Source organism: Lontra canadensis, unplaced genomic scaffold (assembly GCF_010015895.1).
Source record: "Lontra canadensis isolate GAN:19392208 unplaced genomic scaffold, GSC_riverotter_1.0 scaffold8, whole genome shotgun sequence".
Classification (NCBI taxonomy): Eukaryota; Metazoa; Chordata; class Mammalia; order Carnivora; family Mustelidae; genus Lontra; species Lontra canadensis.
The window spans coordinates 17234240-17258118 of record NW_022631002.1 but is presented as its reverse complement, the minus strand read 5'-3'; the positions used below and the strand labels follow the sequence as shown (position 1 = coordinate 17258118).

Genomic DNA, 23879 nt, shown 5'->3' with positions numbered 1-23879 from the left:
TGGTCTCTGCAGTTCCAGGTCATAAAGCTCATGGGTCACAGCCACCTCCCCAGCAGACTGGGAGCTTCCTGGAAGAAGGGGCTGCATTGAGGGGCCTGGCGGGTCCTGGGGCTGCACCAGCAGGAGCTCAGGAAGTGGGTGGGTGACTGGAGGTCAATCTGCACTGCCTCCAGGCCTGAGGTGCAAGGAGGGGGTGGGGTGGGGTCTCCGGGATGCACCTGTCACTTCAGTGCACTCCCATGGCCACATCTCCAGGGCTGATTTAGTGGGGACAAGGTACTTGTTCCAGACCAGAGTTTAATATCTAAAGATGAACTTTAGCTGGCATCTGTGTCTGATTCTGGAGAACACATTTCACAAGAATTTTACTTTCTTTAGGGGAAATTGCTTTGAAGGAAACCCTGTAAGTTTAGTTTGGGGAAGCAGGTGTGTCTAGTCAGACCACAGCTCTCTGGCCAGGAGCCATGGGAAACTGTTGCTTTGTAGAGAGCTCACGCTGCACCTTGGTTGGATCTGGGAAAAGCGTGTCGTCCGCCTGTGGGCAGTGGGACCACGTTCGTCTGGTGCTGTAGTCACAAGGACTCTCATTCAGGTGTGGGCAATGAGGCTCACGTTCAAGGATGGTGGTGAGGCCAGAGGGCCAGCCCTCCATCCCTCTCCCTGTCCCCCGGGGCAGGGGTTGGGGAAGCTGTTTCAGAGGTTGGGAAGAAACCCCTGACATCCTGCCCTGGAGTCCCAGACCAGACAGTGGCCTTCACCACCCTTTCCAAACTGCACCCCCAGTCCTGGTCTTCAAAGGCCAGGCTCCATGAGGGGAGGCAGGTGCCCTAACCTTAACGGCCTTTACTGTGGGGTCTGCCGATTCAGAGGTCCTGTGAACTGAGGCCCTGAGACTAATGTTATGATGACAGTGGCTGACACTGGAGGGTTTGTTCTAGGCCTGCTGACCCTCTATGCGCATGACTTCTAACCCCCTAGAAGAGTTGTAGCAACTCTGTGGCCCAGAGCTCGTGGCTCAGTACTTAGAGGGGCTGTGGCTGTCCAGAACTCTCCTGTGCCTGCCACCTGACAGACTTACTTATTCTTTCTTTAAAATCTCAGCCATGTCATTTGAGTGTAACGCAAACTGGGGCAGCAGCCCGCTGGCTCCCTTGGAGCTGGTGGGTTTAGCTGCCGTCGGTCCAGCTTGCACACACCATGTTTGTGTTCGGAGCGGGCAGCTTCAGACTGGCCAGGCTGAGAGCCGGGGGAGAGGGAGCAGGTCCACCTCCACCAACTGGACCTGGAGGAGGTGGCAGGTCCTGTCCCTGCAGGTACGGAGGGTGGGATGGCGTCTCCCAAGCCTCCAGCAGCCGCTGCAGTGGGCACCAAGGTGCTAGGGGTGGGGGTCTAGGCCAGAATTCTGGGGACACCCAGATGCCACCCCCAAGTGCATGGAGGGGGCCCACTCCCAGGTCTTCTGAGCTCTTTCCTCCTGTTCTCTGTGGCCGGAGGTGACCCACCCAACCCAGCCCACACCATCTTCTGTCTTCTGAGTGCCCACCTCACATCTTCTGAGTGCCCACCCCTGTCTTCTGTCTCAGGCTCCAGCCACAATGTGCACAGAGGTCAGAAAAGCTCCCTAAACAATCTGATTACATCCTCCCTCTGGAGGTCCCATGGTCTTGGAGGAGAAAGTCCATTCTTCCGGTCTCTGTCTAAGGGCCCTCGGTGCTCCTGCCCCTCTTTCCTTCCCCAGCCCCACCCCGGAGGGCCCCCTAGCAGCCTTGCTTCATCCAGGGGCTCCTGAGAGAAATTCTCAAACCCTCTGTTCCCCCCTGTGGCTCATCCCTAATGCTGGCTACTGACCGGGCAGGGTGGAGACCTGCCGCCAGCTGGGACCATGCTCTTAGTGAGGCCTGGCCCCGTCCTGAGCTGCCCTGTGTTGACCTCAATTTTGTTGTGGCCCCAGAAATCCTTCTGGGCAAGTTCTCCCCCAGCCCTGCCTGCAGCAGCAGTGAGCCGCCAGGCATGTTCTTTGTGCCTCTCCTGGGCTGGTCACAGGAATGCGTTTGGTCTCCATTCAGGCATCAGTGGGTTGAGGTGGCTGGCAGCCCAGGGGGCCACCACAAGCATTCTATCCTCGATGGGGCAGATCTGAGCCGCCCAGCTCTTCATGGCTACCTGGGTCCCTGGTCCAGCCTGCCCCCTGCCCCCCAGCTCTCAGCGCCCTGGACAGAACGAGCCTCCGGGTGCCGCCTGCCCCGCCCTGCTCAGCACACAAGCCCTGCATCTGCGCCCGGGGGCTGCTGACACAGTTGACACAAAAGGGATTGCTACCAATGGAGGCAGTTTCTAAAGCTCTGTGGTTAATTATTTTGTCTCAGTGAGATGAAAGGAGGATAAACAAACAACAACACATTAATTAGTCTGATCTACACTTTCCCTAGTAAAGAGGGGAATGGGAGCTAAACACCACTCCACACCCGAGGCTGGGGCGGGGGTCTGCACCCCCTCAGCAGGGCAGAACATGGTGGGTGGCCTGGCCCAGGCTCGGCCTCCAGGTGAGGAATGCCTGCCCCCGCCCCCCATACCCCAGCTCTTCGCTCCCTGTCCCAGAGCCGTCATCTTTACCAAGCAAAGTCCAGCACGGGCATCTCGGATGAGGGTGACAGGTCCGACAAAGGCCACATGTGCTGAGCGGTCGCCGCTCAAGCCCATATGCTGGATTGTGCTTTCAGTTTCCTCTTTTTAAAGTAGTAATTACTCCTGGGTTTCTTCCCATTATAAATCCTGGCGTGGGGCTTCCTGGTTGCTCAGAATGCCTGAGCCTCCTCCCTGCCCCAATGCTATGGTCTCCGGAGCTGAGCTTGGGTCCCAGACACCCTCAGGTCCTCATGGTCACTCCTGAGCCCTAGGATCAGTATGGGGGGGCTACCCAGTACCCCAAGGGAGGGCTCCTGGGAGTCAACCTCAGGCTTGCTCTTCACTCCCAATGTGAGGCTTTATCCTTCCCTAGCTCCCCTCTGTTCCTCGTAGGACCTCCCTGACCACGCCTCAGCTGAGGTTGGCTTCTGTGGATTCCGTGCATTGTGGAGAGGGGACAAGCTGGTTCTGCGCACTGTGCTGGGTGCACCTGGCGCCCGCTCCACAAGCCTCTAGGCTCCTGATTGCTCTGCCGTACCTTCAGATCCTCGGAGACCCATCCACGCCATTCAGGCTGGAGCTGCCAGCCTTCACTAACATGTTCCTTCCCCTACAGCTAGGACTGGACTGGGCCCAACTGGGACAAGGAGCCTGGGCTGCAGAGCCATGACAGAGGGAGCAGATCAGTTCACAGGCTGATCCAGCCGGGAGGGGAAATCGCCTGGCAAGGTCTGGGGGCCAGACAACCGTAAATCCAGATGGGAGAGGAAGAGGCGGTCACAGACTGGCCAGAGAGATCACAGGATGGTGACGCCTGGGTGGGTGTGGGGCACTGACAGAAACTCCACACCATAGTTGTTCCTGTGGGTTCCTGGTATCTGTGGGGACCTGACCTGCAGCCACCACGGCACCGGAAGGGGAGACTTGGACTGCTCAGAGGCCTGAGCTAAGCCAGTACTCCTCCCAATAAACACCTCCCTGAGGGCTGGGGGACCAGCAGATCTGCCATCCATTGGGGAGCGAATCGCAGGAGTAGGGCCTGGCCAGGGCTGTCCTATTTGGTGTTGAAAATGGTAGGGAGGTCCCCGACCGCTTCCTTGGGTAAGCTGCAATGGACAGGCCCTCCGCTACTGTATACCAAGTGATACTGGCCCCAGGACGTCCATCCCATGTCCCACCTCCCTGCGAAATGGACCTGGCAGACACGCTGGTACACGAGACCTGCTACACAGAGGATCAAAGAAAGGGTCCTGGGTGAGTGCTGACTTAGCATGTGAATTTCTCCTCCAGTGTGAGAGTGAGCAGGCCAGCCCAGTTCTGCTGGCCAAGGCAAGTGCTGGCCCCTCTAAGAAGCCTGAACATCTGGAGGGATCTCCGTGCTTTGGAGAACTTAGGGGAAGTTGAGGAGGGTTGGGAGTTGCCCCAGGTTGGGGGCAGGATGGGACCTGTCCCTCCTTCCTAGTCTTCCCTCTGGTTCTCATGCCTGCTGAGCCCTCTCTTCCCAGCAGCAGCAGCAGCGGGGCTGGGAATCCTGGAGGGGAGGGACCTCCTCCCATCCTTTTTGCGTCCACAGGCTCATGTCTAAACAGGCACTGGTCCAAGCCCCAGGTTTCTGCAGGAAAGACTGAGAGGATCACTCCAATCCAATTACTGGAATGTGCTCGCATCCGCTGGCGGTGCCGAGATTGGGCCGGCCCATTTCTGCCTGGATGCCTGCCACCCCAGGGGTTGGCATAGCAACGGGAGCTGCTGAAACTTGGAGTCAGCTCATCACCAGGAGGACAGAAAGAAAGACTGAAGAGGATGCCTTTCTAAGAGATACGGGTCAGACAAACCCAGGCTAATCCCTGAAAGCCACAGAAATGGGGGTTGGGGGCTGGTGTGAACATGTGTGCCGCAGCAGCAGCGCCCAGTGACCTAGGCGTGCCAGGTAAATGCCCACTGACCCTTCCAGATCCAAAGCACCTGCCCCCTTCTCTCTGAAACCCTTCCCAACTTCCCTATCCTGCCCATATCCTCCCTGCCCTGCACGCCCCCCAGCTGTCCCTCTAATCAGGCGTCTGTCTATCTGCACATCAGCAGCCTGGGAGCACCTAAGGGAGTCTCTGGCACCAGCCCAGGCCCAGGTCCCAGCCTGCTGCTGTCCTATGGCTGTGGCAGACCCACTTTTGTCTGCCCCACCCCAATCCAAGAGGAGGGAAGCAAGCCACACTAGGTCAGTTGACACCACAGCTCCCTGACCCCAAGGTGAATGGTCCTAAGACCCAAGCTAGCTCTCTCTCACACTGGTGCCCTTACCAGACCCCTCAGGAAAGAGGCCTGCATTTTCCCTGAGCTGGAAGTGTTAAGAGTCTGAAGCTTCTGGAGTCTTCCTCAAGAGTGAATCTAATTCAGAGGAAAACAGACCTCAGGGCTGGAAGGAGCGAGTCCTCGCGGCACTTTGAGCTCCACTTCCTCTGTGCCTGAAGACAACACAACCCCCAGACTTTGTAATTCCTGAGTTAGCAAATTACCCTTTCCTTTGCTCTAGTCTAAGTTGCATTTCTGTCACTTCCCAGCAAAGGGATCCTATCTAATATGTATCCATGACCCGAGCTTTCTAAAACATCATTGTTCACAGTTTGTCTCCTGGGTGAACTTCCGCCTCTGGGCTGCCCAGGGGGCAAAGGGGGCCTTTCTCCTGAGTCCTTGAAGGCCCTGTGAGAGCCGGTGGTGGTGGGAACTGTGACCATGTGATTTGAGCATTCCTCAGGGGAAGGCCGTGCAGATGTTATAAGCACAGGCTCGGTGTCACACGTGCTCGGTCTGGGTCCTCGTGCTAGATATTGGATAAGTGGCTTCACGGATGCCCTGTGCATCGTCTGCTCATCTGTCAGGCAAACATACGTCGTCTCACACACACACAGTCTCAGCGTATGCACCACACTTAGCGCAGCACCTGCCACGTCTCTAGTAATACCTTCGTTACTATTACGACTGTTCATTCCATTGCTGCGGAGGACCCTCAGGATACAGCTGGAGCCCACAGAGTTTCCTCCTCGTGCGGCTGGTTGCTTGATAGGGAAGGTGCCCTGCTCTCCCGGACAGGGGCCGAAGCTGGGGCCTCTGTCTTCGGGCAGGACTATGCTGGGGGCTGCTCATGCGAGCCCAAGTCACAGGCTTCTGCAGAACCAGACGCAGGCAAAGGGGCCATAAAATTTCCAAAAAGACACTTTCCGGGGGAGCTATTAACGTGTCATGTGGTTTCTGAGAATAGGAACAGGCTGCAGGCGGCCCTGTGGCACTCCTTCAGCCCGCCAGCCCCGGCACTTCCGGGCCAGAACTCAGAAAGCCCAGCTGCAGTGGATTCCTGCCTGACTGGAAAGCAAATCTCAAGCCACCTTGGAGGTGTACGTGCCAGGAGGGCGTGGATCAATTGAATAGTTAAAACGACAGTCCTCCTGGGTGTAAGACCTTGTGCTATGGCGACATGGGGCGGTCACCCTGAGACCGTGGGTTCCATCACAGGATGGGGCTGAATTCGAAGATCTGGCCACCCTCCCCTCTCCCGTCTGCCATTCCACTGGTGACCAGACAGGGGGCCACCGAGGAGAAGGTTGGATGGTGGCTGGCACCCACATCCCCACCTGAGCCATCCCGAGCGGCCTCGTGTCTTATTCCCGCATACCCTCTGTATTACACCCAAGAACCCACCAGCAGCCTGGAAGCTGAAGCCTGCAGGGCTCCTCCCCATCCTGTGCCCTCACGGAGGCTGAGCCCAGGATTTGGGTGGTGGGGAGGGAGGTTGAGGAGCTTCCTCCATGATGCACATCGGGTCTGAGATCACTCTATTCCCGAGTCTCCTCCTTTCGGGCACCGACAGGGCATCTCCAAGGCAGGACTGGAGGCAGTCGTAACTACCAAAGAGGAGCCTTCGACGTCCTTAATTAAGCCAGGTCCAGATCAGGAGGCTACTCTGGGCACACCACTGAGCACCTAGACTGGCACGGACCTCCCTCCCCAAGTGGTCTGAGCCTGCCCACATCCTGAGTTCTCTGCCCGAGCCAGTGCTCACACATGTGCGTGAGCAGGGGGCCCTGGCACTCCCCTGCAGGTCCCGTCCCCTGCTTTAGGCGACTCTGTAGTGTCAGCCAGCATGTGACATGCTTCCAGCTGGTCTGCCCTCTCTCCCTCGGAAGGAGAGGCCCTCCCCAGGCATGGAGACCAGGACGGATCTCACGTTTCTCGGGCTCTGGTACAGAGGCTGCTGTCCCTGCAAAGTCCCTGCTTCCCTGCTGATGTTAATGGTTCATGAGCTCAACAAGGCTTGGAACATCCTTTGCTTAAGAAGAAATGACAACATACTTTCTGTGGGAGTAGAACTTTAAATACAAGTCCACACAAATGGCAGGATTTCTGCAGGCCCAGTGTTCAGCTGCATTTCAAATACAGCATTTCCTCCTGGAATGGATCGGCCGGCTGAGCGGTGTGTAGGCATTTCAAGGCACCAGAGAACACAGATGAAGACAACAAACCTTCCTAAAACAGGACAGACTTGCTAAAATTCTTTAAAGGGAATCATTTCACATTCAGCCTAAAGTTTTCTGTGCAAAGAACATTTAACAAACCGAGTCCTAGAGGAGAATTTATGCAGAGATTAAAAAGCAAATCGGTGTGAATGAGTAAATAAGATCAGGCATCAGCAGCTCCCTAAGCCTCCCGGCAGCCCTCCGCAGCTGGGCCCGAGGCCGGGGCTTTCTGGACGTGGGCAAGGTCTCATTCACCAGGAGTGCTCAGCCCCGTCTGGGGCCTTCTCAGAGGCTGTCCTCAGGTCCTCCTTGCACACAGTATCACGGGAGCCCTGGGCACTGAGAGAACCAGCATGAACTCCCTCCCCGTGAGAGGAAACCCCACTTGGGCTAAACCTGGGGCTGCTTGCTCCTGAAGGGCTCTGACCTGCCTGTGGGATTTCAGAGCCTGCTCCAGAGTGTATAACTGGGAGGGGACTGGGGTCTGCTGGAGGGCTTCCTATGGGAGTGAGACGTGAAACCTCATTTGCATAAAACTGAATTAGTCATTTGTCCACAGCAAAGGCCAGTGGGGAAGAGATCACGGGGATCTGTAGTTCCCCAAGTTCCCTCTCATTGCTGCCACCAAACTTGCCTTCCAAGGGTCTCCTGCAGCTCTGGGTTCCCACTCACCCCTGCCCTTCTGGTAGTGGTAGCTGTCTCTATGTGTTCTTGGCTGTTGAATCCTGCACTTCTGAAAAGGGAAACAAGAACCACTGGCGCTGGGTCATGGAGGCTGTGTGTCCCCAGATTGCTGGTATAGACGTGCTGGTGCAGACAGGAACATGTCTCCATCCAGGAATAACTACTTAAAAGATAAGCACGCTTTATCTTTGTGAACATCTGGATAGACGTTTTCCTTTTTGTCTCTACCTCTTCCTCCAAGCCTAGGATAGGACTCTTGCCTCACTTCCTCTGCCCTTCCCTGCCCCCGCCAGGGGCTGGAGCCTGCTCCCCAGGCATGAGGCAGGACTGCACTTCCAGGTCCTCTTGTGGTTGGGTGGAATCATGTGACCAGCTCTACCCACTAGCTGTGAGTGCAAGTGGTCTGTGTCACTGCTGGGCTAGAGTACTTAGCATAGGTGTGAGACCTTCCAGAGTTCTCTCCCTTTGCCACATCTACCTGTAGTGTTCTTTTTTTTTTTTTTTTAAGATTATTTATTTATTTATTTATTTGACAGACAAAGATCACAAGTAGGCAGAGAGACAGGCAGAGAGAGGGGGAAGCAGGCTCCCCGCTGAGCAGAGAGCCCAATGCGGGGCTCGATCCCAGGACCCTGGGACCATGACCTGAGCCGAAGGCAGAGGCTTAACCCACTGAGCCACCCAGGCGCCCCTACCTGTAGTGTTCTTGATGGTGGCTGCTCCATCAGCCTGGGTCCCAGGGTGTGGAAGCATGGAGCAGGGCCCCAGCTAACCCTGCTCCCCACATGTCATAAGAGCAAAGACAGAAAACTGATTATAAGCCACAGCATAACCCCTCCTAGCCTGACCAATAGAGGAAGGCTTCTCCTCCCTCCCTCCTTCTTTCTTTCTTTCTTTCTTTCTTTCTTTCTTTCTTTGTATTTATTTGAGAGAGAGAGCACGAGTGGGAGGGGCAGAGGGAGAGGAAATCCCCAGCCAACTCCAAGCTGAGCACAGAGCCGGAGGCAGGGCTCCTCTCGCCGTGAGATCCAGACCAAGAGTAGGATGCTTAACCGACTCTGTCACCCAAGGACCCCAGGCTTCTGATTTCTTAAATCTATTTACCAAAAACAAGACTAACTGATCAACAGCCCTCAGTTTACCCAGTATATAGCCAGATCAACGCCCCAGACCCAACTCTCTGTAAGAAAGATTTTAATGGCAATAGTGATGTTCCTCTGCCCTAAACCCAGACCAGATCGGGGGCTCACTGCTTTCCATCCCCCCGTGTATGTACTGAACAGCTGATTCCCTGCTCAGGACCATGAGGCATCTGGAGAGCTGAGCGTGAATCTTTTCATTTTTAGTGGAAATCACTCCTGCTCAGAGAAGGGGCCACTGCTAGTAATAGAAGTATTAAAGTAAATCCACACACACAGGTTCCAGGGACGCGTTGGTGGGTTCCAGGGACCCAGCCAGGCCCACAGGGGACCAGGCAGGAGGGAGTGTCGAGAGTACACTGGGGTGGTACAGATCAAGATGGTGCAACAGCCTGTGCTTAAGGGTTGGGGTCTGACACTGCCGGGTTGTGCTGGCCGAGGGGTGCGAGCCCGGGCTGGCGAGGGGGGAGGGCTGGGAGGCGGGGGGCACCTGGCATCAGCTCTTCTGAGTCAGACGCAGCACTGTGACTGTGGGGTATTCTGCAGCAAGGCCCCAGGAATTTCTGGGGGCAGAGCCTGCTTTCTAGGTGTGTGTATTTTAGTGTGGGGTGTCCTCCTAGAGGGCATGGAGACAGGAAGGGGGTATGTGGTGGGTGGAACGAGCAGTGAGCAAGGGAGGGAGATAGAGGAGAGTCTGGGAGAGCCGAGAGCAGGCATGTGGGAAGCAGAGGCGCTCTGGAAGTCCTGCCCGGCGGGCCACGCTCTGACCACAATGACCCACCCGTTCCCAGGTGGCCGGCAGGGAGGAGCAGCTGTGAAAAATGGGCCTGAAAGGAGGATCCAACACATTCACTGACAGTTTGTCTTAAGCTGGGCTTGTTTAACTTAAATGCTTAGAATGTCTGAGTGAGTAGCTTCCCACCTACACCACACGATCAGCCTAGCCTCCAGTTCGGCTCCGAGCAGGGCGAGCTGAGCCTCACTGGCCTGGCCCATGTCCTGCCCTCTGGGATGGCTGAGTGACCCTCTGGCTGGCTAAGGGTCCAAGCAGCACCCCCAGCGTGAGGCTTCCTGCACCACCCTCACCACTAGACAGAAGGTAGACAGGGGGTTCCGCCAGGCTTTGGTAAAGTTTTGGAGAGAAAATTGCCAGAACAGAGGTCAGCACCGAAAAGAAAACGGTCTATACAGTTTCAACCTGATTTTGCTTTTAAACATAGGCCCAACATGAGACTTCAGCTGCGTGATCCTCATCTATCCCGCGGCCCTCCGCCCTGGGTCCTGGGGCCACCATCCTTCTCATGCCCTTTGTGCCCCTGGGGCTGTGGCTTCTCTGAGCCCTTGGTTGTCCCCTCTTCCCCTGCCCACCCTGAGGAGCTAGACATTCTTCTGCCTCTTCTCCCCTCCCTTCATTGAATGTTCAGTATCACCTGTTTCCAGGTGTCTCTCGGGATAGCTGACTTCTTTGTCCACTGCATCCCCCCCCCACCGCTTCCCCCCCTCCCCCCCGCCCAGTTCTGTCTCCTAAATAGTCCCTGAGGCTCTGGAAATCCTCCATACCCTGCCTCTTCCCACCAGCTTCTGTTCTGCCTCCCTAATGCCTCCTGCCGACTCCCAGGGTCACAGCCAGCTCAGGCCCCGCTCTGTCCCAGCTAGACATTGCCCAGCCACTACCTGCGTCCCCGCAGCTGGCCTCCCTTCCTCTGGACCACATGGCAGCTACAGGGATCTTTTTAAACTATACAGTAGACCACACTGCTCCCCTTTTAAACTCTTCAGTGACCCCTGCTGACCCCAGGAAGATGCCCAAGCACCTGGCAGGGAAGGGCACACTGGGCTCAGCATTCTGGTCTCCAGGATCGCTCTGCATCCCTTCCTACGTGGGAAGTCCAAAGGCCCCTGTGTGGTTCCCTACCACACCCTTCTAGGCCTCCCTGCCTTTGCTGGGGCCGTTCCCTCATAGGCCTCATCTGTGGGCTGGGATGAGGCTTCAGTAGGGGGCTCAGGGTTCAGAAGTCACAGTGACAGTCTCTGTCTCTTCACCAATCCCCAGACAGTTCTTTGCTCTCTGGCCCCCGAGATAACGAGAGGACCTTTAACCTGGCTGGTGGTTTCTGTGCGTTTATTGCCCATATTTGCAGTCTGCACACCAGAATGGGGACCAGCCCCCCACATCTTCAGACTTACTAAACTAGAAGCAGAACCGAGAGAGGAAGCTGAGCAATGGTGACAAATTCCATTTCTCAGAGCAAAGGGAGGAAGTGAGGAAGTGGCATAGGTGGCCTTATGGATTGTCTCTGCAGATCAGGGACTGTGCTCTTGTGGTTGACACCAGCAGCCTCTGAGCTGTTCAACACCACCACCCCCCGCCCCCGCCTCTAGTCCCAGGAATGCAGGTTTTGTGTTCTAACTCCTAGGCCTGTGTCCCCTGCAAGCACTTAGGTTTTATCACCTGACTCTAGCTGTGTCCGGCTCATAGCAGGCAGATAATAGGAGCCCTGATGACCGAGAAGCCGCAGCAATTCCCCTCCCACCCCTTCCCTGGCCCGAATTGCTTTCCACCAGTTGTTTGACAGTGCTTGTTTCATAGCATCCTTACCAGCTCTGGGGTTTAAGCAATTAAAAGAAAAAAATTTTTAATAGTTTAGTGGGTAATGCTATCTGGTTACATTTCCCGACATTTAAATTATATTGTATTCCTCCACTTTTGTGAAGTGCTGTCTCAAGTCTTCCCTGTGTATTGAAGCAGTTTGTATTTTCTCCAAAGATTTGGGTGGGTGAGACACACCCCTTCCCCTGGCCTTGCTCGCCTCAGAGGGAGGGAGAGGGGTAGGCCCAGAGTGCCAGCCCCCTGATGGCTTACAGAGCTCTGTTTCTAAACTTTTTAACCAACCAACAGAACGTTTTCTTAATTTCACACAGCACCTCTTTATATAAAACATGAATAATTCGCCTATGTGGGGAGACCTGGAGCGTCACTCCCCCTCCAGAAGCCTCTGTCTTACCTGAGGAGGGGCCGCTGGGACCCTCTTGATCGTCTGAAGAGGGGATGCCACCGCAGTCGGGACCTGAAAGGAGATGAGCGGTTCACAGGGGTTTCGGGGACTCAACCTACAGCCACCCAGCAACCCAGAACAGGTGAGCCAGGTACAAACACCAAAGGGCCCCACCTGCGCCAGAGGCAGCGCCACACCCTCCACATCGCCAAGGAGAGGGTGTGGACCCGGCTTTCCCCGCGGACGCGGACGAAGTGCAGCCGGAAGGGGTGGAGGGGCACGGAGGTTTGTGCCACAAACCTGCACAGGCGTGGGGGAGGTAGGAGGGCTGACAGGTGGAGGGGGCTCTGCCTGACGGGTGGGAGGGATGAGAGCTCTACCGGAACAGCTGGACCTGGGCCAGGCTGCGGATGTGTGAGGTGGGGGGCGGAGAGAGGCGAATTCAGAGCTCCAGCCTCGGGGCCTGGGTTAGATCTGATAGACGAAGCTAGAACAATGGGAGCTTTCCCCCAGGACCTTTGTGTAATCTCAGCCTCGCCAAGATACGTGGGGATGGGAGAGAACTGAACCCAGGCGGTAAAAGACGGACGGGGGCCGCCCGGACCAGGGCTGGGGCAGGGAGGAGGAAGCCGCACGCAGAGAAAGAAATAGGGCGCTTTCACAGCAGATAAGGGTAAAGATAGTTTGTCCAGGGGACGCTCAGCAGAGACACTTCAGGACCTCAGTGGGGTCTACTTAGGGGACGGTAGGGAGGACACTCTGTGAGCGGAGTCCTTGCTCACGATGTCACCCGTCTCCGCATCCCTTGCTGGCTCAGTCCCCTCAGCAGCAGCTCCAGACACGCCCCCCAGTGGGATTGGTGGGCTGGGCCTCTCTCTGTGGCTCCGCCCTCCCCTTCTAACCTCGCCCCGGGCCTCGGGTATTGACCTCTCCCGGGACACTCTGGCTCCGCCCCCTGGCCCCGGGCCCGCGCCTCTCTTCCGACCAAGTTCCCTGGTTTCAGGCGCTCGGGCTCTTCAGGCCCGCCCCTAGTCCCAAGTCCCGCGGTCAGCTTTCCAGCCTTACCCTTGACTTGAGGCCCTGGGAAGTTCAACTCCCACCCCGCGGGGCTCCGTGCGGCACTGGTCGGCCCTCCACCTTTTCAGGCCAGGCCTGCTGCCAGGACCCTCTTCACTACCGTCACATCGAGCAACCATTACTCCCCAATGCTCTCCTCTGGACCAGCTCCCGTCGTTTATAGACACTTATTTTGCAAATCACTCAAACTGTGTTTCCGAGAAATCCGGAATTTAAGTCCCGGTCCCTTGCCCCACAAGCAGAAGGTGTTGCAGAGGGCTGGCAGGAGTGTTTCTTTTCTCAGAAAACAACTGGCTCTCTCTTGCTTAGGAATCCCCATGGAGAAGCTCCAGGGAGACCCGGGTTCCAGGCCTGGGTCAGCTCTCCATCTGAGCCTTAGGTGCCCCCTTCCCGGTCAGAGAGGGGGTCACTCCAGTGTCTTGGGCAGCTGCGACCAGGACCAAATGAGCATGGGTACTTGATGTTGCCACATTAGGGTGGGAAGAGGGAAGCCATGGCCCCTAGGACCTGTGTTCCCCCAGGAACCCTTTTTCCCATGTGGACACCCTAACTTGTTTCCCCTGAGTTAACCACCTGGAGGCATCCCTCCCCACCCATAGTCTGGGGAGTCCAACCTCCAACCATAGCCAGGAGGTCAGAGGGGGCCTGCTCTTCTGGCCTCCAGGGGACGTCCTGTCCCCTGTACCTGGGATGCCTGCCTCTTTACCCTCCACAGGCTGATGACTTGCATGCACCTCTGTCCTTCACCCTCTTCATGGGCTGACCTGACCCTAGGCCAAAGGCTGGCAAGCATCTAGAAGTGGGTATGAAGGAGGCAAGCCTCTACTGAGCCATCCCAGCCCACATGACTCTCAGGCCCCACCACCCTGGAGTGCGGAGGAGCTCACTTCACGTCTCTCAACAAGAAGTTTCTCAAGGAAGCCCTTTGTCCTCAGACCTTCCCCAAACTGTCCCCCTCCAGCTGCACAACCTCTCTCCCCCACCAAACTCTTCTAAAAAAAAATTCTCTGCACATTTTTTCAAAATAGAATTAAATGACAGGAACTATTTAGGGAGGGGTTCCCGAGAGGAAATGGGATCATGACAACCTTGAAATTACAGGACTTTTTTTTTTTCCTCAAAAGAAAAACTCATCCAATCATTGATATTCTCAGTCAGACCCTGTTTGGAAATATGCTCCCCTCTGTCCTTTCACAAACTACAGGCTTTCTCCCTCTTTGAAAATAAGAGCACATCAAATTAGGGATTAGAAATGGGAAAAATTCAATCAGAGCTGCCCTCAGGCCTGCTACACATCTCAGTTCATTCCTAGGCCAACAGTATCGGCTCCCGCTACAACCCAGCCCAGCATCATCATTCAAAACGCACCAGTAGGAAATGGTGAAACAGAAGGACCTTTCATCCCCGAGTGAGTGAGGACTGCAGGGCTGCTCTCCTAGCTCCGGAAGCCGGCAGTGCCTGGGCCGAGTGGAGTCAGGGCCCCTTGCTTAAATAGGCAGTAAGGGAGGGCGGGCCTGGGGGGCGGGCATGGAAAGTGGGCTGTTTATCCAGCACAGCAAGGCAGTGTCTATGGATCCAGCAGTGGTCCTGAGCACGCGCCTGCCTGCTTGTCCACCAGGAGCCTCAATCCTGCGGGCCCCAAGACCGCAGACCAGCACCTGGGATGACCTCTGATGGACGTGCGGCTCCAAGTGAGCCCATGTCCCTGGATGCTTGGGTTCCTGGATGCCTCTACATCCCCTGAGACATAGCCCAGTCAGCAGAACCAGCAGTGGAGCTGGATGGATCTGCTCCCTAGAACAGTAAGTAGTGGCCTCAAGCAGGGCATCTCTCCAAGCCTTAGTTTCTACTTCCTTTCTACAGTTTCTACTTTCTTTCTAATTTCATAGGTCCAGAAATAATGTGTGCACAGGGCCTGGCACCTAGGAGTTTGATTTATTTATCCACATGGTAATGCTGGGGCCAGGTACCTTCATTAAGGTTCAAGCCCAGAGATGTAACGTATGTAAAGTCCCACAGCCCTCTAGATGAGGGTCAGAGTCAGACGTCTTGCAGACCTGAGACTAGGTTGGGTTGCTGGAAGCCCCTTGGGGTGAGGGTGAGAAGCAGTTGCTGGCCTTGAGGAAAGGTGTTGACTGAGTTCTGGTGAAGGGGTTTACCCTTAAACGTCCAATACCAAGGCAAGAGGAGAGGCATGGCTGGACAGGCATACTCAGAGGCCGGTCTGTGCATTTGGTTGAGACCTTATTGGTGGCGTGCAGAAGTACCCCAGATTTACTGCTAGCTGTGGCTGGTGAGAGGACCTTCCCCCCACCAAATGCATATATTAAAGCCCTAACCCCCAATGTGGCTGTCTTTAAGATGGGGCCTCTAGGGAAGTAATTAAGGTTAAATGATGTCATAATGGTGAGACCCAATCAGATCAGTGTCTTTATAAAAAAAAAAAAATCTGAGGTCATGATCCCATGGTCCTGGGACCCACATCAGGCTCCCTGCTCAGTGGAAAGCCTGCTTCTCCCTCTCCCACTTCCCCTGCTTGTGTTCCCTCTCTTGCTGTCTCTCTCTCTCTCTCTCTCTGTCAAATAAATAAATAAAAATCTTTAAAAAAAAACATCTGAGGGGCACCTGAGTGGCTCAGTTGTTAAGCATTTGCCTTTGGCTCAGGTAATGATCCCAGGGTCCTGGGATCAAGCCCCTCATTGGGCTCCCTGCTCCGTGGGAGCCCTGCTTCTCCATCTCCCACTCCACCTGCTTGTGTTCCAGTTCTTGCTATCTCTCTCTGTCAAATAAATAAGTAAAGTCTTAAAAAAATAAAACAAAATGCAACACAGAAAACTACTTCATCTTATAAAAAAGAAAAAGAGAAAAAAAGACATCTGAGCCTCCCACGGCCTTATACCTGCATGGAGGAAAGGCCATGTGAGGACTGCAAAGCCAGGAAGAGAGCTCTCACCAGAGACCCGATCAGCCAGAACCTTGATCTTGGGCTTTTAGCCTCCAGAATTGGGAGAATATACATTTCTGTTGTTTAAGCCACCCTGTCTGATCTTTGGTTCTAGCAGGCCCAGCAGACTAACACAAGTGGATAGGATTGAGCCTGGGGAGCATGGAAAAGGACTTCCAGTTTACACAGCTGAATGGAGGCTGAAGTTGCTCATTGGCCAGGGGTGCAGTGGGTCAAGGGAGGGTTGTGGTGTTGGGGGACATTTGCACGGATCTGTCCAGGTGGCAGTAGAATATTCAGACCCACAACTCCGCAGAGAAGCCTTGGCTAGAGCAGGATTTGGGAATTATTAGTGTACGTTAAATCATAGGAGTGGCTGAATTTCGTCAAATCACTTCCTCTTTCTTTTTCAACTGATCCATTTTAATCCCAGTGTCTTGTTATATCAGATTTTGTCTTTCATATTTTTGTAAAAAGCCAGAAACTCCCTCTCTCTTTTTAAGTATAATTGTGCACAAATTCCGCCTCCCCTACCCCCCACTTTTTAATGAGTCTGTTTTCTTCTACTTACACATAGCAAGTCTTAGGAGCATAATTGCCATGTGGTTAGGACACTCCTATGTGGTCCGAATGCCACATTTCTATCCGAGATTCATCTTGTCTTCACTATTTGTGATGTCAGTCCTCTTGTCATTCTTATCCAAGTTCAAAAGAACGTATCTCCCTTCAGCTTGCCAGATCATTCCATACTGCAACTAGCAAATGCTGATTTCTTTCTCTTGGAGTTAAACTTGAAAGGCACAGTGTGCGTTCTTTATTTCTAGGCAGAGCTGTTTTTTTCATCTCCCTAGGAACTTTTCTTGTATTGTTTCTTATCTGTTTCCCTCATCGTGTGTCTCGCCCTGTTTCTCTTTCTCTCACCTGCTGTAGGGCTGTGACACCATCTCTCATTTCCAAGTGGGTTGTTTGTACCTCTCTGATTGTCTTCTTTGTTTGCATTTTTGGTTTGGTGTCTTACTTTAGCCTCAACATTCCTGCTTTCTTTGATCTATTGTTCCAGTCATCTCAACTTCTACTTTCTGACGTGTTTCAGTTATTCTATCGTTTCCACCATGCAATTACAGCTTTTTTGGGGGGAGGGGGCTGGGTCGGGGAGTTCTGATCTGTTCTTGTTAGTATTGTTTTTTGTCACATTTTTCTCACAGTAGTTATTACCCCGTTAATCTTATTTATTCCTCAGGCATTTCAGATTCCATCATTTAAAAGACAAACGAACTGACACATAACTGAGGGCCCACTGTGTGCAACCGCTGTTCTGTATTTAGCGCTTGTTGGAGGCCGCTGCTGCTGTAGGTTTGGTACAGCAGAATTCTGCAGCTAGAGCTGGTTTGAGGGAGGTTCTGGTTAACTCAGATTTATTCCATCTTGTTCCAAAAAAGACTTAAACTGTGTTCTACATACAATAGAATAGATTTTTTTTAAAGCAGTGAGGGAATTAGAGTTAAGGGAAAATAAAGGTAGGAAAAGCAAGTAGCAGCCATGCAGAGCTACCAAGAGAGTGTGCAGGGGGTGAGGGTCTCTGGCCTCAGTGGGCACAGAGGGGTTGTGTCTTATGATAAGTCTTCTCCTTTTTATTTCTGCTGGTGGTGTTGACATGACCCTTTGTTTCAGTTTGTTACTTGAAAGTCTATAGCGCAGAAGAGGCGCCCTCGGTGTGACCCATTCTGCAAGCGCCCTAGGTGGGGAACACTTACTTAAAATTTTTTCCCCAATAGGGATGGAATTGGAAAGAGACAGAGGCAAGAGGCACACGTGACGGTGTGGGCGGGCTGCATGTAAACAGTGGGACAGACTCCTCCTGTTCATCTTTCAAAAAGTTGGTATTGATTGAGCAACTAATCAGCTGTGTATTTCCTGTGCTCTGAATCAGAGAGCTTCCCTGTTTTGGGGTAGCAAGTGTAATCTGGGAGTGGAAAGCTTCTCGGGGTCTCTCTGTTCCCACAGAACTCCAGAGTGGCCTCATTTCACACCTCTCAGGAAACAGTTTTCCGAGTGACAGATTGATTGGTGTATGGGTGGTTACCAAAAAAGAATCTATTTTATTAGCTATTTGTCTTGCAAAGTGAAATCGTTTTTTAAAACTTTATCAAAATGTCATCGTCCTGGGGTTGTGCCCCTGGCTTGGAGAGACAATCCACAGACCCCACAGGGGAAGGGCTACCATGTTTGGGTCTTCCTCGAGCCCTCCTCAGGTGATGAGCCTGGGATGTGTCGCCCAGCCGGAGGCTCTCTCAGGGGGCAGGGGTTGTGGGGGTTGAGGGCATGAGGCGCAGCTGGGCACCAAAAGGGTGTTGCCAAATCTCATCCTGATGCCTGAAATGGCTCTCTCTCTCTCTCTCTCTCTTTTAATATACCAAGGGAAATAATGAGAATCTAGACATTCATACACATGAGAGACCACGTACAGGTAACTTTGCTTTTCTATTTGAGAAAGCAATAGGAAACATTCCACTTACTCATTTTTTAGAAATGAAAACCAAGGATATAAAATCTTTAAAAAGTATTTGGTTTTCTATTGGTGGCAGTTAAAGAAGAGAGAAAGATAGAGGGGGACTGAAAGCAGTGGAGGGAAGCCAGAGGGTGGAGTTAAGTCCCCCAGAAGCCTCAGTGGGCGCAGCCCCCATCAGTAGGCCAGTGAGCAGAGGCTCTATTCTTGGCCCTTCCCTCCACCCTCAACTCGTCCCATTCAGAGTCAAGGCCAGTCACTTCCAGCTCTGCAGTCCATTTCCGGTCCCTGCTCCTTCTCTTCTCTCCCTTCTTGGGCCTCCTCACTTTTTGCCTGCTGTGGGCCATCCACCATGCTCAAGTCCCAGCCCAGGTTCCCAGCCCAAGCCACTCTGAGTTCCTGCTGCCCCTTCCTCTGTCCAGCTCCTCCAGATCTCCCTCTGTACAAAGAACAAATCCCTCTACCCAGCCTGGTCTGGGGACCTTTGGTGATGGGGCGCAGCCTTCCTCTGCCTCATTTCTGCCTCTCCTTCCCTCCCACTGATTGGTTCTGATGGCCCCGGCTCTAGCTTTTATCTTTCCCGGAACACTGCATGCTCTTTCACGCCTGCGTGCCTTTGTACATGATGTCCCCAGTGTCCGGGACACCCCCCATTGGTCCACCTGGCACCCATCCTCTGTGGCTCAACTCTGCAGCTGCCAGCTCCCATCCTTCAATCTCGTACCCACCGAATATCAGACTGTAGCCTAGAGCCCCCTGAGCACCGAGCATAGAGTCCAGTCCCTGAAAGGCCCTAAGGGAGCCCAGATTGGATTATATAGTGTCTTCTAACCAGGCCAGAATGTTGGTCACCAAAATGTTGAATTCCCTCTGTACATACCAAGTGGTACAGCAGGAGCTCTGAGAAAACTTCCTGGTCGTTTGAGCTAGTGCATCAGTTAGGCTGCCTTGTATAAAGGGAGATTTGGGAATACATAGCTAGAGTGGCAGAGCCTAGGCTTGGAGTAAGACTCATCCATGGCCCCATCCTGGCTTGAGTTTTGACCTCACAGGGCTCCCTCATGCTTAGAAGGACCCACAGGCCGGGGAGGAATCCCCCCAGAGGTCTGGGAAGGCTGGCAGCTACCGCCCTCCCCTCTGCTGCGACCCTCCTGTGTCCCAGAGGGATTTGAGGTGGATGGTGCCACTATTTGTCCTTAACACCCAAGTGTGAATCAGTGTGTGGGCTGTTCTCTTGGATGTCTGTCTGGGCAGAGAGCTGGGGGTGCTGGGAAGGGATAAGCCAGCAGGAGCCAGGCAGAGCTATTGTTCGGGGTCACCGGGTGTCAGGGGGACACCCTGACCAAGCCCCCTCATCTCTCATTGTGTCCTTCGGACTTTCCTCCACCATTCATTCTCCACGCAGAAACCAGGGTCCTCTTTCTATACGCAAACCCAAGCACCCTCCCAGCTGAAAACACCCGCAGGATAAAACCCGTGCCCTGAGTCCGCCATCCTCTCCGGTGTCCCTCCTCGCCAATCTTATCTCCCTGCTCGCGCCTCCAGAGCTCTCCTTGCTCCGTCTACAGTTCCTGGTCTCTTTCAAAGCTGGCCTTTCCTCGCTCTGTCCCCTCACCCTGGAACCCCCTTGCCTGGCTTGCCCAGCCGGCTGCTCCTCCCCGTCAGGCCTAAGGGAAGCCTTGCCAGTCTCCCTTCACGTTTACTATTAGGGAATCCCATAGGGAGCGCCCATTGCTCCCCTTCCTGCCTCTGCAGGGGCTGGGACCAGGGTCACGTGTCAGACAGTCCTGGCTACCAGCATACAGACAAGATTATGGGGAATGACAACTGGGTGTGGGGGAGGAATATGTCCCAAATGTGCCCCTCTAGAGGGAGATGTCAGATCTGGGACGTTGGCAGCCTTATAGGAGGACTGGGACCATCCAAGAGGCAGGCAGTTGCTTGGCATGTGCCTGAGCTTTGGCCACGTGGGCGCCGTGCCGAAGCCCCAGCTGTGGATGAGGGCAGGTGGAGGACAAAAGGGGGTCAAGGACAGAACCACGGGACTCATCCCATTTTTGGCTTAGTGAGGAAAGAGGAACCAAAATGAACACTTGGGAGAAGGTGGAAGAACGCAGAAAAGGTAGCTAAAATATAGCACTGTTTTTTTTATTTAGTTCTCAGATAATCTTACTTTTTTTCTTTTTCACTTAGAATAGCTGGAAAAGGAGGGCCCTATGTGGCAGTCCCTGGATGAGAAAACCATGTGTCAAAGCTTGTGCCGGGTCCCTCACTCTATTTTTACCTTCCTGACACTACCTCTTTGAGCCCTGAGCAGGACTTCTGGCCTGAGGTGGCCCGAGTCGGCACCTCCGAGGCCGAGGTGGCCAGCCCTCCCTTCGTTCTTCAGAAACCACCAAAAAGCCAGCCATTCACTTTTCTTGACCAGAAATAAATGCATTAGATAAATGTTCTCAGGCAACCTTGAGGGATGTGGACACAAAATTATCCCATAAATTACTTTTGTTTTCTCTCCTCAGTTCAGAGTTGGGTTTTGGGTTGGTGGTGTTGTTCACATTAGTACATGAAAGTTGGGCGGTAATTAATATTCTTAAAATAGAATGCCCCTACTCCCAAGTTTAGAAAGAAAAACCACCTAGGAATGAAAGAATGTGGACGCATGTGAAATGCTACTTCTACTAGCCACAGAATCTTTTATGAGCCTCAGTGGGGAGCGCCTGGCCTGTGGGATCTGTGGCGGAACATGCCAGGGCCGACCGTGTCTGCGGTTGCTTTTCATTCTGTTCCCGGTTCCAGGTCAAGGAAGCCTTTGACATCGTGGCCAGGAGCTGTGGGGGGGGTTCACCAACCTCTAATTACAGTTCTTTTTTAAAATATTGATGAATAGTCCCTCTGTTGATTCACTTGTTTTTAAACAGGGCGGCTGTAGCGAGCAGACTCTCCAGGCCTCCTCAGGCCACAGAGCCTCTCCCTGCACCTCGAAGTGCTGGGACTCTCTTTCAAACACTGAAGGAAGAAAACTGCCCCGATGGGTGGGTCGGGGGGGGAGCGGGAGGTCACTTCAGGATTCAAACTCAGGCCTGGCTGGGCTGCAGGGGGAGGCCTTGCTTTCCCCAGACAGGGACTTTGGGCCTCTGCTGCTCCTACTCAGGCTTCAAGGTTGGGGTGCAGGCTTAGGCAGGAGGGGCTGCCATCCTACTCCCACCACCCTCTGGCCTGAGACCCCACTGCACATCTGGTCACCCTGTCCCTGACATGTCTGCTACCTGGGATGGAGGCGAGTAGGACTGGAGGGGATCACTTCTAGTCCTATGGGTCCAGAAGAACCATGTGCCACCTGTCCCATCCTGGGGACACCCACACCTAAGGACCTTGCAGGCCCAGGCTCCCCCAGAGGCAACTGACTACGATGTGGGTATGGGGGGTGATCCCTATTTTCCTGGAGGACTTGGTGCCCAGTCAGCTGCTTCTTGCCTATACTACCAGCTTTTCATCGCCTGTCCCCACGGGCTGAGGACTTGGCTGGCAGCCAGGCATTGACATGGTTTCTGTAAGAACCTTGTCTAGAGAAAAGCACCTCATTACAAATGGGATATGTCATCAGTGCCCATGATACCCCAGAGCTCCTGACTGTGTGGGGCTGAGGCCAGGTTCCTGACGCCATCACCTTCCCCGCACTACAGCTTAGCAGAGTACTGCTGTTGTCACCATTTTACAGATAAGGTGACCAAGGTTCAGAGAGGTGAAGCTTGCTCCCCAAGATCACCGTGGAGGGGGTAGGATTTGAACCCAGCTCCATCTGACTCTGAAACCACAGCTCTTCTCAGTCCGTCCTACCACAGAACGAACCTCCTGGTCCCACTTCCGGCCTTTGGCAAGTGGCCTCTGGAAGGGGCATCCTCAAATACAAATACATGCGACGTGGCCCAGGGGGAGGGTGTCGTGAGCTCTGCTGTGGAGCTGCTTGTCAGATCCTGCTCTGCTCGGCTGGGGTGCCCCCTTAGTTGGGGGAACTTGTTGACATGACCCATTTGGACTACAATTTTAAGAGGTAATTATAGATCAGCTTGGTGACCATCAGGCCCTTCTGCTACATGCTAGGAAATGGACATAACCCTGTTACAGGGTAAATCAGATATAATCAGCACCTAATTCAATATGGTGGCTCTAAAGTAACATTTATCAAGTACAGAAGCAGGTCCAGTGAGTAAGACAATAGTGGTGGTTGGATTAGACTCAGACAAGAGGAACCCATTTGCTGATAGTTTTAAAAAGATTAAGTGGGAGAGACAAACTTTTCCAGCATGGTCCATTATTAGGCACGTACACTCACATGTTCTAGACACACACGAGGGCATCTTCCCGACGTGCACACCTCAGCCTCACCTGGCCACACTTCATCCTTCAAGTTCTGACAAAAGTGCCTAGACACCTAGAACACCTTCCTGTCCATAACTGAGCCTGGGTGATGAGCCAGTGGGCGGGGCTGGCCATTCCTGCCCATTCTGTGCCTGAGAATCGGAAAATGCTCAGCTACAGAGCTCAAGTACATGGCCAGCTTCTGGCCAGCTCTGAGTGGGATAGAATCTCTCTTCTGACTGGTGGTTTGGGAGTTACATAGGCTAAAATAATAGTCAGATTTCTGGGTGATTGTGATGGCATCTGTTACTTTTGCATTCGATGGAATGTTCCGTCCCTGCCTCCTTCCCAAATGCCGGCCAAATTGACAGCAATTCCGGGCCCACACCAGACCCTTCTCCACAAATTTACAGAGGCAATGGTCACTAAGAGCCAACGACGTTCCATTGACTGCTCCCCCAGCCTCCCTTAGCTATATGGGCCTGCCTTCCAGACCTCTGTGGAAGCCTCCAAATCCCTTCACCCACACTGGGGCTGGCTAGTGACCTTCCTCTGAGCCACCACATCCCCTCTCGGGCTCTTGGTCCCCTAGCTCATCTCACAACCGTTAAGAACTCTTATAATAAGTTCCTTATTCCATCACACTTACAATGATTCTGCCTCCCTGATGGAACCCTGAGTGATAAGGCACCCCACCTCTTCAGGTAGACCTCATTTCTCTCTTCTGGAAAATGGAGACGGTGTGAGACATACCAGTTCCAGGAAGGGGGCTGAATCCAGATGCTAGGCCTGAGCTCAGGATTGACTCTGGCTCGTACACAGGTCATAATCTGCGGATAAGCTTTAGGTCAGAATCCTGACCTAGTTGGGCTTTTCAGCTTGGCACCAGCTGTAGCAGCCCCGCAGAACAGGGCGCTCGTGAGGTCAGTGGACGGGTTCCTGCTCGTGGCAGAAGATTGGTGCCACGATGGAGGGTTTAAGACAATGGCTGCTAGTTAGAGCCTTTCCTGATTGGATGCTGGTGTCTCAGTCGGGAATGCA

At 53.8% G+C, this 23879-nt stretch overlaps 1 protein-coding gene across 4 annotated transcripts in view; it reads right to left on the bottom strand.

Moving 5' to 3' along the window:
* Window positions 1–23049, bottom strand: part of SMPD3 (sphingomyelin phosphodiesterase 3) — a 36009-nt gene extending 12960 nt beyond the window's left edge. The window contains exons 1-2 of one of the 4 annotated variants that reach the window (XM_032854113.1): window positions 22813–23049; window positions 11962–12024 (exon numbers count right to left, since the gene is read on the bottom strand). The gene's annotated coding sequence lies outside the window, so the exon portion shown is untranslated. Of the gene's footprint in view, window positions 1–11961; window positions 12025–12126; window positions 12166–14397; window positions 14465–22812 lie in introns of those variants that run through there. The other 3 variants (XM_032854114.1, XM_032854116.1, XM_032854115.1) reach the window with 3 other exon arrangements.
* Between the last annotated feature and the right edge of the window lie 830 nt (window positions 23050–23879).